We start from the raw sequence: 11721 nt of genomic DNA, 5'->3' as shown, positions 1-11721 counted from the left end.
GAAGGAAAGAGAGAAAGAAAAGGCAAAGCAGTAATGGATGTCGTGCACTGAAGGTTTGCATCTCCTCTGCCCCCAACTTCATTTGCTGAAACTGAATCCCCAACGTGATGATATCTGGAGGTGGGGCTTTGGGGAGAGGATTAGGTCGCTCAGGTGGAGCCCTCATGAGTGGGATTAGCGCCCTGACTAAGGAAGCCTGAGAGCTCCCTCCTCCTGCCACCACGTGAGGACACAGTGAGAAGATGGTCATTTATGGACCAGAGGGTGGGCTCTCCCTGGACCCCGAATCTGCCAGCACCTCGACCTTGGACTTTCCAGCCTCCAGAACTGTGAGCGGTTACTATTTGTTGTCTAAGTCCCCATCTAGGTATTGGGTTACAGCAGCCTGAATGGACTAAGACAGGGGGTCACTAGAATGAGAGGCTGTAGGGGTGAGTGGCAGAGGGGCGGCTCGTTTTCCTCCACCGTCCAGTGTCCATTGAAGGGTGAGAGATCTAGACAAATCTTTGTGTGATGTTTGGCGGGTTGGGTCATTTTATCACGTTGTAGGACTGCGTCAATCGAAATGCAGCAGCAGACAGCATTACGTCTCAAATCATTTGCTCGTAATGGATTACTTTCTCAGGCAGGACTTTGGTCTATGGCTGCAGAACTGAATATGTGGCGGCTTTTTATGGATGCACAGGACTAAGGGCGTGATTCGTGTCTGCAGCGAGAAGCTGCCGTGTGACCCTCTTCCGACTCGGAATTCCTTACCGAGCACCTGTGTTCCCACCTGAGCTCCGGGACGAAGGGGGCATCTCACTCCCAGTTGCTTCTGGCTGTAGCGTCCCAGCTGCTCAATATATGGTGGTCGAATGACTGAATCAACAAATCTGCTGTCAGTAGGAGTTGTCTGGAGTTTCTGGGGTATGCAACTGTGGGGTTTTGTCCGTGCATTTTTTAATTTATTTTTTATTAAAAAAAATTTTTTTTAAACGTGTATTTATTTTTGAGAGACAGAGAGAGACAGAGCGCAAGCGGGGGAGGGGCAGAGAGAGAGGGAGACACAGAATCCGAAGCAGGCTCCAGGCTCTGAGCTGTCAGCGCAGCGCCCGACACGGGGCTCGAACCTGCGAACCGCGAGATCACGACCCGAGCCAAAGCCGGACGCTTAACTGACTGAGCCCCCCGGGTGCTCCATTGTCCGTGCCTTTTATCAAATGCTCCAATTACCTCCCAGATATGCCTTGACACGGAGACCGGCCATCTTTTTTTGTTTGTTTCATTTTGTTTGCCTTTAGATTGGCTCGGGGAACACCTCAAACAGGAAAGGAGAAGGAAATATTGAGACGGCCGACCGGCTACACCATTAGTAGCTGCGGAGCGAGGAGATAGATGCATGAACGTAGCTCTCCCCGTACCTCTGGGCCACAGTCTGAAGCTTTGTCTTTATGTGCTCTGGAATTGCCTCGCGGACGAGAAATCTAGTGCTGTTTTCCCTTTACGGTTTAGGAGTCATTTGAAGCTGTTTTGGACACCCACACCCATTCCCCCACCCCCCCTGCTTTTCACAGGAATTGATTGGATTGGCCTTCTGGGTATGCAGACCGTCCTCAGGGGCCCAGCTCAGAGATCCCCCCTGAGCTAACGTAGCATCTGTAGTCTGTGTGTGTGAAATCAGGCAGGGATGGGGGACGCGGGGTTTAAAAAAAAGCAAGTGTGTGTCTTAAATTTACTACCCATGAAGTCAGCCCTCGGCTTAAGCGCCACTTTATTTAGACCACAGTCACCATCACGTGAGGACGGTCGGCGGAAAACGTGTTTGGAGCTTGGGATCGAGAGGTGTGGAGAAGGAGTGGGCTTTGTGGTCCCCAGGAGACCCAAGTAGGCATTTCCAATCAGTGAGGGCTCCCTGTTTGCGTCAGGATCGCCCAACCCCAAAGGAGAAGAGAAAAAGTGACAAGGCCGACACACTGTGGCTTCAGAGCCAAGCTATGCTCCCCCTGCCATCTCTCACCCGTGGAGGGAAAGGTGGAAAGTATCCTTGTTTTCGTGCCTCCAGTTGCTGGTCTTTGGACCTGCAGCTGCTGGTCTCCCTGCCATTTCAAAGTTGGCCCAGGACAGCAGTGTGACTGGTCCTTCTGCTCAGGCTGCTGTGAGTCCTTAGCCACAGATGGTGTCTTTAGTTCCATAGCAACATGGCCAACATGGAGTGTCATTCTCCATCCCCCAACAGTGGCCTCCTGGGGTGCAAATTCTCTGCCATCTTTTCGTCCTCCAATCAAGGGGCAAAGTCCCTTTCCACCCCCCTCCCCTTGGAATTGGGCTGGCCTGAGTCGCTTGGACAGAAGGGATGGGATGGAACTTCTGGGGCTGGGCCTTCACAGGCCAGCAGCTCCCGCCCGGAGCCCAGCGCTATGCCCTGTGGAGTAACCGTAGGGAGGGAAACTGAGGCTCTTTGTTGACAGCCCACCTGAGCTCCTGGATGACAGCGGATACACACGGCTGGCTGTGTGAGCAGACAAGAGAGGGGGCATTCCCACCCAGCGAAGCTTCCGGACGAGCGCACCCCAGGTGACACCACCGTAGACTGGAAGGACCCCAGCGGCGCCCAGCCAACCCACACGGCCGTGAGGACCACAGCTGGCTGTTGTTTCAGCCACTACGTGCCGGGAATGTCTGTCACACACAACAACAGATCACTGAGAGACCCGAAGATGGGCTTGCTAGGAGGGTTTCTGAAGGCTGGGAAAGCGTTGCCCATTTCTTACAAAGTGGAGCGGGTGGCCAGGATGTCGACTTCCAATGAAAACCACACCGGGTTGGTGAAGTCTTCAAACTGAGAGCCAGCGGGGGCCCTTGCAGACCTCATCGTCCATCTTTCATTTCACAGGCAGTGACATTCCTGGTCGCAGAGTCACTTGGCAACCTCTACCCTCACTTCAGCATCACGAAGTCTGTCTTTTACTTGGTGATCTTCTCAAGCTATTTTTGTAATTGGATTGTATGGTGTTTTCCCATCTTCCTCGCCCCTACCTCCAACCGGCCAGCAACATCTGGGTGCTCCTTCTCAGGGGAAACTTGGTGCCTGCCGGTGGCCACAAGATGCCCAAGGTCGTCTTGTTCATCTTTGACATAAGGGAGAGTCGGGGGAGGGCTGGGGTCCCCAGGACCTCCGTGCTGTCTCCTCACTGTCTCCCGTCTTGTGGTCAACTTTCAGCAGCAGCCCAGATGGCCCTGCCAATTGAGGGACGCCATAGGGTCCTCAGCGCTAAAGGGACATTAACCCGCTTTTGTACGGAGTAAGCCTGCATGGGAGGCACAGGGGCAGGACACCTTGGAAGGGGAACAGCAGGCTAGGAACCTTCCTAGACTGCCAAACCAAAATGCGACTTGGCCCATCGTCCTAGGTTGGGTTCCTGGTGACATAGCCACAGAGGTGCACAGGAAGCTCACGTCGTCGGGGCGTCCTTGGGCCCCACGCGTATGGAGAAGTAAAGGAAACAGGACCCAGGAGAGCAAGTTGTGATGTGGTCGCGGCAAAGCCTTCAGCCAATGGTGCAGGTGACGCTGGAGTGAGGGCGGGTCCTCAGAGGTGTTTCCCACTGGGCGAGGGTCCAGACCTTTCCGGGGCCCCACCCCAACAACAAGGGCCTTTCGGTCCCCAAAGGAGTTGCTCCCCTTGCCAAAGACCAGCCGTTGGCTGCGGGTGCCTGGAGGTAGCATGGCTTTGGGAGGAGGAGGGCTTTCTGTCTTCAGCGCCACGAGGGGCCCGGCTGAGGGTCATGGCTGTCAGCGCTCACACCTCCCGAGGGAGAACCTGGGTGCCCCCGCAGGGCCTGCCGTGGCCGTTTGCTGCCTCGAGGTGCTCCTGACTGTGTGCGAGGAGCCGGTGGCGGCTGGGCTGGTGGCCCCCTTCCGTGGCCGTGTGTGGAGGGGAGCGGGTCAGGGTCCCGGTTAGCACAGAGGCAAGAATCTCTTTGTTAAAATGACCGTCGGGGATCTCTAGAGAAGGGTTTCTCAGCCTTCCACTGCCGGGCTTTCCTCTGGCTGGAGCTGATCTCCATCCAGTCCTGCAGCGGTCACGTGGCATTTTTGGACCCACACTGTCTAAAAACCCAAAAAATGTGAGTGAGGTTCTTCTCAGGGCCGTGAGCTGCCGTGATGGGGCTCAGGAGACTGACGGAGGGAGCGGCACTTCCTGTTTCCCACCTTTGGGCCCATCACCTAGAAGGGCGGAGGATGGGGCCCATGTCATTTAAGCCCTCTCCGCACCGCTCCCCACCCTCCCCTTTCTCTTCTCTCTCCTTTCTTTCCCCCAACCCCCTTTCCTAAGACAAAATCCTGAACTCTAAGTTAGTATGAGGGTAGGATACAACCCCACAGAATGGTAGGAAGACCCTCCGTCCAGGTGTCAAACATAGACCTTTCTGGGCCCTTTCTACCACCTACCAGGCGAGACCTTGGCCAAACCCCCCAGGACTTCTCTGGGTTTCTGTTTCCTGAAACCTGCAGTCTCTATCCCCTGGACTGTAAGCCCCTTGAAGGCAGCCACTGCCATCAGCCAAGAGCAGCCAAGAGCAGGGCTCTTACGGGTCCTCAGTAACCTGATGGACCCATGAATGAATCATGAATGGACAAACGGTTGCCTTAAAGGGCTCCCAGGGGTCGCTGTGGGAATGTACTTTGTGAACTGCAACAATAAAAGCACTGTCTTCATGACGGCTCAGGTCAAGGTGATGACGTCTCCAGGTACCTTCTTCCATCCTGAGATTGGGAAGGAGTAAAACCCAAGACTGAATCTCCCCGCTCCTCCTCCTCTGTCTGTGTGCGGGTCCCACGAGGGGACGGAGGCCCGGGAGGCAGGCGGGAGCCGGCGGAGGCGCCTCAGAGACACGACAAAGAGGAGGTCCCGGCTCAAAAGCCCCAGGTGGCCTCTCACCTGCTTTAGGCTGGGCTGAGGCTGTCAGCAGCGGGTGCTGGTGGCCACCTCGTGAACCATTTGAAGAGTCACCTGGCTGGTGCCGTGGGCCTGCCTGGATGGCGCCCGAGATGTGCTGGAAGGATCCTCTGCTTGGACTCTCCCTCCGCCACGACCGAACAGGGAACATTTCCGCTGAGCGGAACTTTCACACACAGGCCCATAGGAGGGGGATCCATAAACTAGGTTTATTAACCAGCTGAAAGGCGAGTAGCTCGGACCCAGGCCTTTGTCGCAAGATTCCAACATCACCGCATTTGTTTATTTTTTTTTAACTTTCTGAGCGAATGTCTATTTCTTCGTGTTTAGAGATTGGCAGTCCTGGAAAATGAAGTTTATTTATCTACCAGATACACATCACATAAACAGCTGCAAACGGCTTCCCTCCACCCCCTGCGGCTGCAGCTCTCAGCTCTGACCTGCGGGGCTGCTTGCCGTGCAGCCGAAAGGTGGTTGCGTTTTCTTGCACACTCTGCCCTCGGCCAGGCCTTGGGGCGGTGCCTGGGGGAGCTGGAGAGCCTACGTTCTGGGACCCAGGTGGGGCTGAGGCCAAGTCTCAGCTGCAAGTGGGGGCAGCTTCCAGAATCTTCTCTGGTTGCCTCAAATCATTCCCAGGTCTTCGTGTACTTACTTGTTCATTCAACAAACTGATATCGATCTTTCCCAGGCCCTGTGCCGACCCCCGGGGACATGAAGACCGTCAGCGTGGCCCCTGGGAGACCCTTACCCTGAAGGTGAGAGCCTCGAGGGGCAGGGTCTTGGTGGTGGGGGGGAAGGTGACTTCCCTCGTGAGCATCTTTCAACCCCGAGCGAGCCCACCCGCCTCTTGTATTTCTCCAGCGGCGACAGCTGTCCCTCGTCCTCCCGGCCCTGTTCCCATCTGGGCCGGGGGAAGTGAGCTTAAGGACGTTTCCGGAAATGAGGAGAGGTCAGGATGCTGGAGTGTTTGGAAGTCATCCCGGGGAACGCCCGCTGAGGCCCTCGCTTGCCACTAAACTCTGCTTGTGGGACTGCTCCGTGTTTGCACGTGTTCCGATTTATTAAATGCGGAGGTGCTCGACAGTGGAGTGACATTCCTGGGCTGCTAATGAGATCCGTCAAATCCTTCCCCCCTTGCGTTCGAAGGCAGCCCCGCACCATAAACGCGCAAGGGTGGTGATCAGCCAATACCCAGAGTCTCCTATGTAGCACAGATCCCCAAAGAATTATGGCTCCTGGAAGGCTAACTTGGCAAGAGTGTTTGGACGCTATTGTTTTTCTTTCTAGGAAGAGCAGTTCACGTTTACAAGATGGATTATCATCGGGCCGGGAGAGGCAGAGGGTGTAATTTCTTGCCTGAAAATTGCTCGTCTTTTGAACCTTTCAGCCACTGAGTCAGCACCTTGCTTTATCTTCGTCTCTGCCTGCCAGGCTAGAGGGTTGTTTTTTTTTTTTTTTTTTTTCTATCTGCATTTCCTAATGGGAAGGCTCTGTTTCCAGCCAAGCTGAGCAGTGGGCTTTCCAGGGCGGTACAGCCTCTTCATTCTGTGTCTTTAATCAGCTCGACCTGCCAGTGGACACAGCACACGACTGGTGGCCTTCCAGAACAGGTGGGGTGGAAAGAGTGGCCCTAATGTGGATTTGGACAGCCCCGGGGGACGGGAGGGGGCATCACAGGCAAGGGGGCAGCCTGCATAAAGGGCCGTAGGGAAAGCTGGACACATGGTAGAAAAGTGACAGTCCGGGAGGCAGGACGGAAGGGGCACGATTCCTCACGCTCTTGCCACATGTGTACCAGCCAGGCCAGTCCACGTCCGCCGGGACCCAGAGTGGGTGAGAGTAGAGTTCCCGAAGCCAGCTGCCCCTGCTGGTTAAACCCTGGCCAGAGGTCGGGCCCCACACTAGGTGTCTTTCAGGCCTTACCTTGTGTTTTGGGTGGAATCATGTCGTGCTGAGGTCCTGACCCCGATACCTACGAAGGTGACTTTATTTGGAAGTAGGATCTTTGCAGATGGGATCAAGTTAAGATGAGGTGGTTAGGGTCGACACTCATTCAGTGCGACTGGCGTCCAGAAGAAGAGGGAAGTTTGGACCGAGACACGCACGAGTTACGGCTCGTGACAGAGGCAGAGAGTGGACGGAGAGCTTCGGCCACATGCCCAGGACTCCAGTGACTACCAGCCACCGTCAGGAGCTGGGAGAAAAGAGAAAGGATTCTCCTCCAAGGCTTCAGAGGGGGCATGGCCCTGCTGATGCCTTGACTTGGGACTTGTAGACACCAGAGCCGCGAGACAATAGATCGCTCCTGTTTTAAGTCACCTGGTTTGCGGTACTCGGATAGAGCGCCCTAGGAAACCTGACAATGTCATTACCTTCTCTGTGGTTAGCAAATAATGGCCCCCCGCCCTGAGATGTCCCATCTCTAATTCCCAGAATCTGGTGAAAGGGCTTGGAGATGACATTAAAGTTACCGAGGTTTAAACAGGGCCACGACCTGGGTGGCCCCAACCCCATCACAGAAGCCCCGGAAAGCAGAGAGCGCTCTCCAGCTGGAGCAGAGGGTGAAGTCACCGAGACCCGGGGTGTGATGGGGGCTTCAGGTGTGGCTGCTGGCTCTGAAAATGGAGCACCGGGACTGAGGGAGGCTCCCGGCTGCCGGCCAGGCCAGGAAACAGCACGCGAGCTCTGCGGCCACAAGGAACTGCCTTCTGCCCATGACCCGAATGTGCCCGGAGCAGATTCTGCCCTGCAGAGTCTCCAGAAAGGAGCGCGTCTCTGCCAGTGCCTGGATTTGGACTGAGTCCCGCCTCGACCTCTGATTTACAGAACTGTGACCTAAGAAATGTGTGTTTCAAGCCACAAGGCTTGGGGTCATTTGTTCTAACAGCGCGGGAAACTCACACACCATCTATAACACGGATGTGGCAACTATAGCCCAGGGAGGTTAGCGACTTTGCCCAAGTTCAGACTGAGGCTCAGCGGAGAAGCGGACATGGGGACCCGGGTGTGACTGAAATCAACGCCCATGACTTACGTTGTTGGAAGCCGGAGAAATCTGTGGCAAAGGTGGAGGATAGGTAGAGTGAGTCCAGGCACAGAAAGAGTGTCACCTGATGTGACATGACAGGGGCTGGTGGAGGGGGGCGGTGGGGAGGCAGGGGGCCTTGTGATCCCCATGCTAGTAGGGGGGTGGTACCCACAGCAGGTGGCTGACACTAAAGGTGTCAGGAGAAATTGCTGGGAGCCCAGCAGGTTTGAGCAGAAAGCCGGCCCCGCCAGGTGGAACCAGGTAGAGTGTGCTGGAAAGCAGCTAGAAAAAAGGACTGAGTGTGCGAGGGCACATTCGTAGCAGGAGGTTTATCTGCCTCCATCTTGGACTGAAGTTCTGTTTTCCCCATAAACTAACTCCCCATAGGAGAACTGAGATCAGGCAAGTAACCAATTTCATATACACACCTGATGACCAAACAATAGCACCCTCATACCACAGTCAATACCCTGGTTACTCTTTCAGAAGGAAACATGGCGGGTGCCTGGCTGGCCCAGGCAGGAAAGCCCTCTTGATCTCAGGGTTGTGAGTTTGAGCCCTACGTTGGGTGTAGAGAGTACTTAAAAGCAAAAAAAAAAAAAAAAAAAGAAAAAAAAAAATTTAAGAGGCTCCTTTTTTTAAAGTTTATTCATTTTTGAAAGAGAGAGAGAGAGACAGAGAGAGAGAGAGAGAGAGAGAATGAAGGGGGGAGAGGCAGATAGAGAGGGAGAGAGAATCCCAAGCAGGCTCTATGCTATTCGTGCAGAGCCTGATACGGGGCTTGAACTCACAAATTGCAAGATCATGACCTCAGCTGAAACCAAGAGTCAGACGCTTAACCAACTGAGCCACCCAGGTGCCCCTTAAAAATAAAATCTTTTTTTAAAAAATCTCTTTAATTAGGGGCGCCTGGGTGGCGCAGTCGGTTGAGCGTCCGACTTCAGCCAGGTCACGATCTCGCGGTCCGGGAGTTCGAGCCCCGCGTCGGGCTCTGGGCTGATGGCTCAGAGCCTGGAGCCTGTTTCCGATTCTGTGTCTCCCTCTCTCTCTGCCCCTCCCCCGTTCATGCTCTGTCTCTCTCTGTCCCAAAAATAAATAAACGTTGAAAAAAAAATTTAAAAAAAAAATCTCTTTAATTAAACAAATAAATGGAAACATGGCTCTCTATAAGGTTATTATCATTAACACCAGATATTCAAATAGCTCTGTCAATATATAACTTAATCACTTCAAAATAGGCCCAAGTCTGCCATAGAATGGCCCCAGAAACCAAGCCGAGGGCAAGCATCGCAGTTTCTGATCAGGCCTGACTGACCCCCCGATATTTAATGGGGGCTTTTCCAGGGTAAGCCCTGGATACAAGGAGAAGGTAGGTAATTCCCAGTGGTCTCTGGGAAGAATGCCCACCTCTCTTGGACTTGTCCCATCCAGTCAACCTGTGGGAGTGGCTTCTACATGGCGTAGGCTTGCATATAAAACAAAGAACACAAAGTTCAATCTGGATTTCAGAAAAACAATACTTTTTACTATAAATACGTCCCATGGAATATGTGTTCATACAATATTAGGGGATACTTATACTTGGGGCCCCTGGGTAGCTCAGTCAGTTAAGTGCCTGACTCTGGGTTTCAGCTCAGGTCACGATCCCGGGGGCATGGGATCGAGCCCTGCATCAGGCTTGGCACTGAGCGTGGAGACTGCTTGGGGATTCTCTCTCTCTCTCCCTCTCTCTCTGCCCCTTCCCTGCTTGTGCTGTCTCCCTCTCAAAAACAAATAAACATTAAAAACATATCTGTTGCTTCTCTGAAATTCTAATTCAACTGGGTGCCTGCATTTTATTAGCTGGATTTGCTACCCCAACCCAGCAATGTTCTCAAGTGGTGTCTCGTCTTATACGGAGGAGTCGAGGCTAACAACGGTCTTGATTCCTGTTTTGAAGCACACAGAGGATTTTTTTTCTTTTTTTTTACAAAGAAAATGAATGTATCCCTTCCTCGTCCCCAGAGGACAAGACAAAACAATGTACCGGTACCAGTTGGATAAATGCAGAATCTGCTCGTGGTCATGATGAGCTAGCACTGGAATGAATTTGTAGGATACTGAGAAGGCCTTTGGAAGAGAGTGAGCAAATGCTCTGCCCTAGAAAGCTCCAGCTTCTGCCAGAACTAAGACTGAGAGGTGAGTCTGGAATATGGTTACGGCCGATATTCACAACCTACGAGGAAGGTCACAGAGGCTCAGAAACGCTGAGTAACTTGCCCATGGTCACACAGCAAAGGTAAGTACCAGGAAATAAGGCCAGGGTTAGGACAGGGCTACAAAGAGGGAGGTCTGAGTGCCTCTAGTCTAGAAATAGTAACATCAGCCAACGTGCACTGAACCAAGCACTTGACCCTGAGCCTCCCATTCAATCCATAAAAACTCTGGTAAGCGTGTTAAGCAGGTGTTAGTATTCCTCCAATCTACGGAGGAGAGGGCGGACATGAGGCCCTCCGCAGGCAGAGCTGGGCTACAGATCCCGTGTTCTTAGCCGCTACAGGATAACAGAGGATGTAGCCTGCAGACGCTCTGGCCAGCTAAAAACAGGAGCTAATGTCTAATAATCGAGACAATGACATAATCTGAATGGGATGGCCAACTTCTCTGGAAGGATCAGAAAAATGCACCCCCCCCCCCCCCCCCCCCACCTTGGCCTATATTCCCAGTCATCAGCTAAAGCCGCTGGGCCACCCTGAGCCTCACCCTGCCCCACATCACCTGCTCGCAGAATACTGGCAGCATAAGTGAAAAGCATGCACTCCCACGCCGGGCTCCCTCCCTCATCACCCAACGACCGTGGGCGGGCTCTCAGAGTGTCCACTGCGCAATTAGTAAAATTGGGGTCATCGTGGTATCTACCTCACAGGGTCCTTGTAATCAATACGTGATAATTCACTTAAAGGCCATTATCACAGCTGTCGGAACATAATAAGTACCTAATAAATGTCAGCTACCACGCACCCTCTCCGTGCTGACAGATCAGTTGCCATGGCTCTTGCAAATGGAGAGCCACCAAGGCTCTGAGTGACCTGATGGAGGAGCAGTGCAGGGTCCCCACCCGGGGCTGACGAGGAAGAGGGATCAGAGCCAGAAGCTGCCCTAGAATTCTCGATGTCCATAGGGCAGCCAAGACGGCTGCAACCGTACTAGGAAATAAACACACCAAAAAGGATGGGGGCGCATTGCTTTCAAAAGACAGCCCAGATCTAGGCACGGGCCGGCCTTGGTGGGAGGGGAGCTGGCAATCCTCAGGCTGGAGGGTGGCGGCCAGGTGGGCACTGGGGCCAGAAGCTCCAACAGGGCACCGGAAGTCGGAGACGGTAAAGGTGGCTCTCTGGCTTGTTGAGGATCCAGGTGCAGAGATGCCGCGCCATGCTGTGGACAGAGAGGAAGCCGGGGAGGGGACAGCCCCAGGCCAGGCCAGGCCCGGGGTGGGGGAAGGCGGAGACCGCTCCCACCCCAGGGTCCCGGCAGGATCCTGTCTCTCATGCGCTTCAGCAAGCGCCGCGATATCTGCTGCAGACACGCCTTGACATCGCTCGCTCATCACCTGCCCAGTCCGAACACTGAGTTCCGGGTGAGGCCGGGTGCAGACGGATCGCGCGGCCCTCCTCCCGGCCGCGTCGTCCCCATCGCTCCTCCAGCCCCCGGGGCGCAGCAACCCCCCCGTCCCGCCCCCCTTCCCGGGCGCCTTGTGACCCTGCATCCACCC

The sequence above is a fragment of the Herpailurus yagouaroundi genome, unplaced genomic scaffold (assembly GCF_014898765.1).
Source record: "Herpailurus yagouaroundi ecotype Mexico unplaced genomic scaffold, PumYag 163, whole genome shotgun sequence".
Taxonomy (NCBI): Eukaryota; Metazoa; Chordata; class Mammalia; order Carnivora; family Felidae; genus Herpailurus; species Herpailurus yagouaroundi.
The sequence above is the reverse complement of the archived record's forward strand: the minus strand, read 5'-3'. Positions refer to the sequence as shown.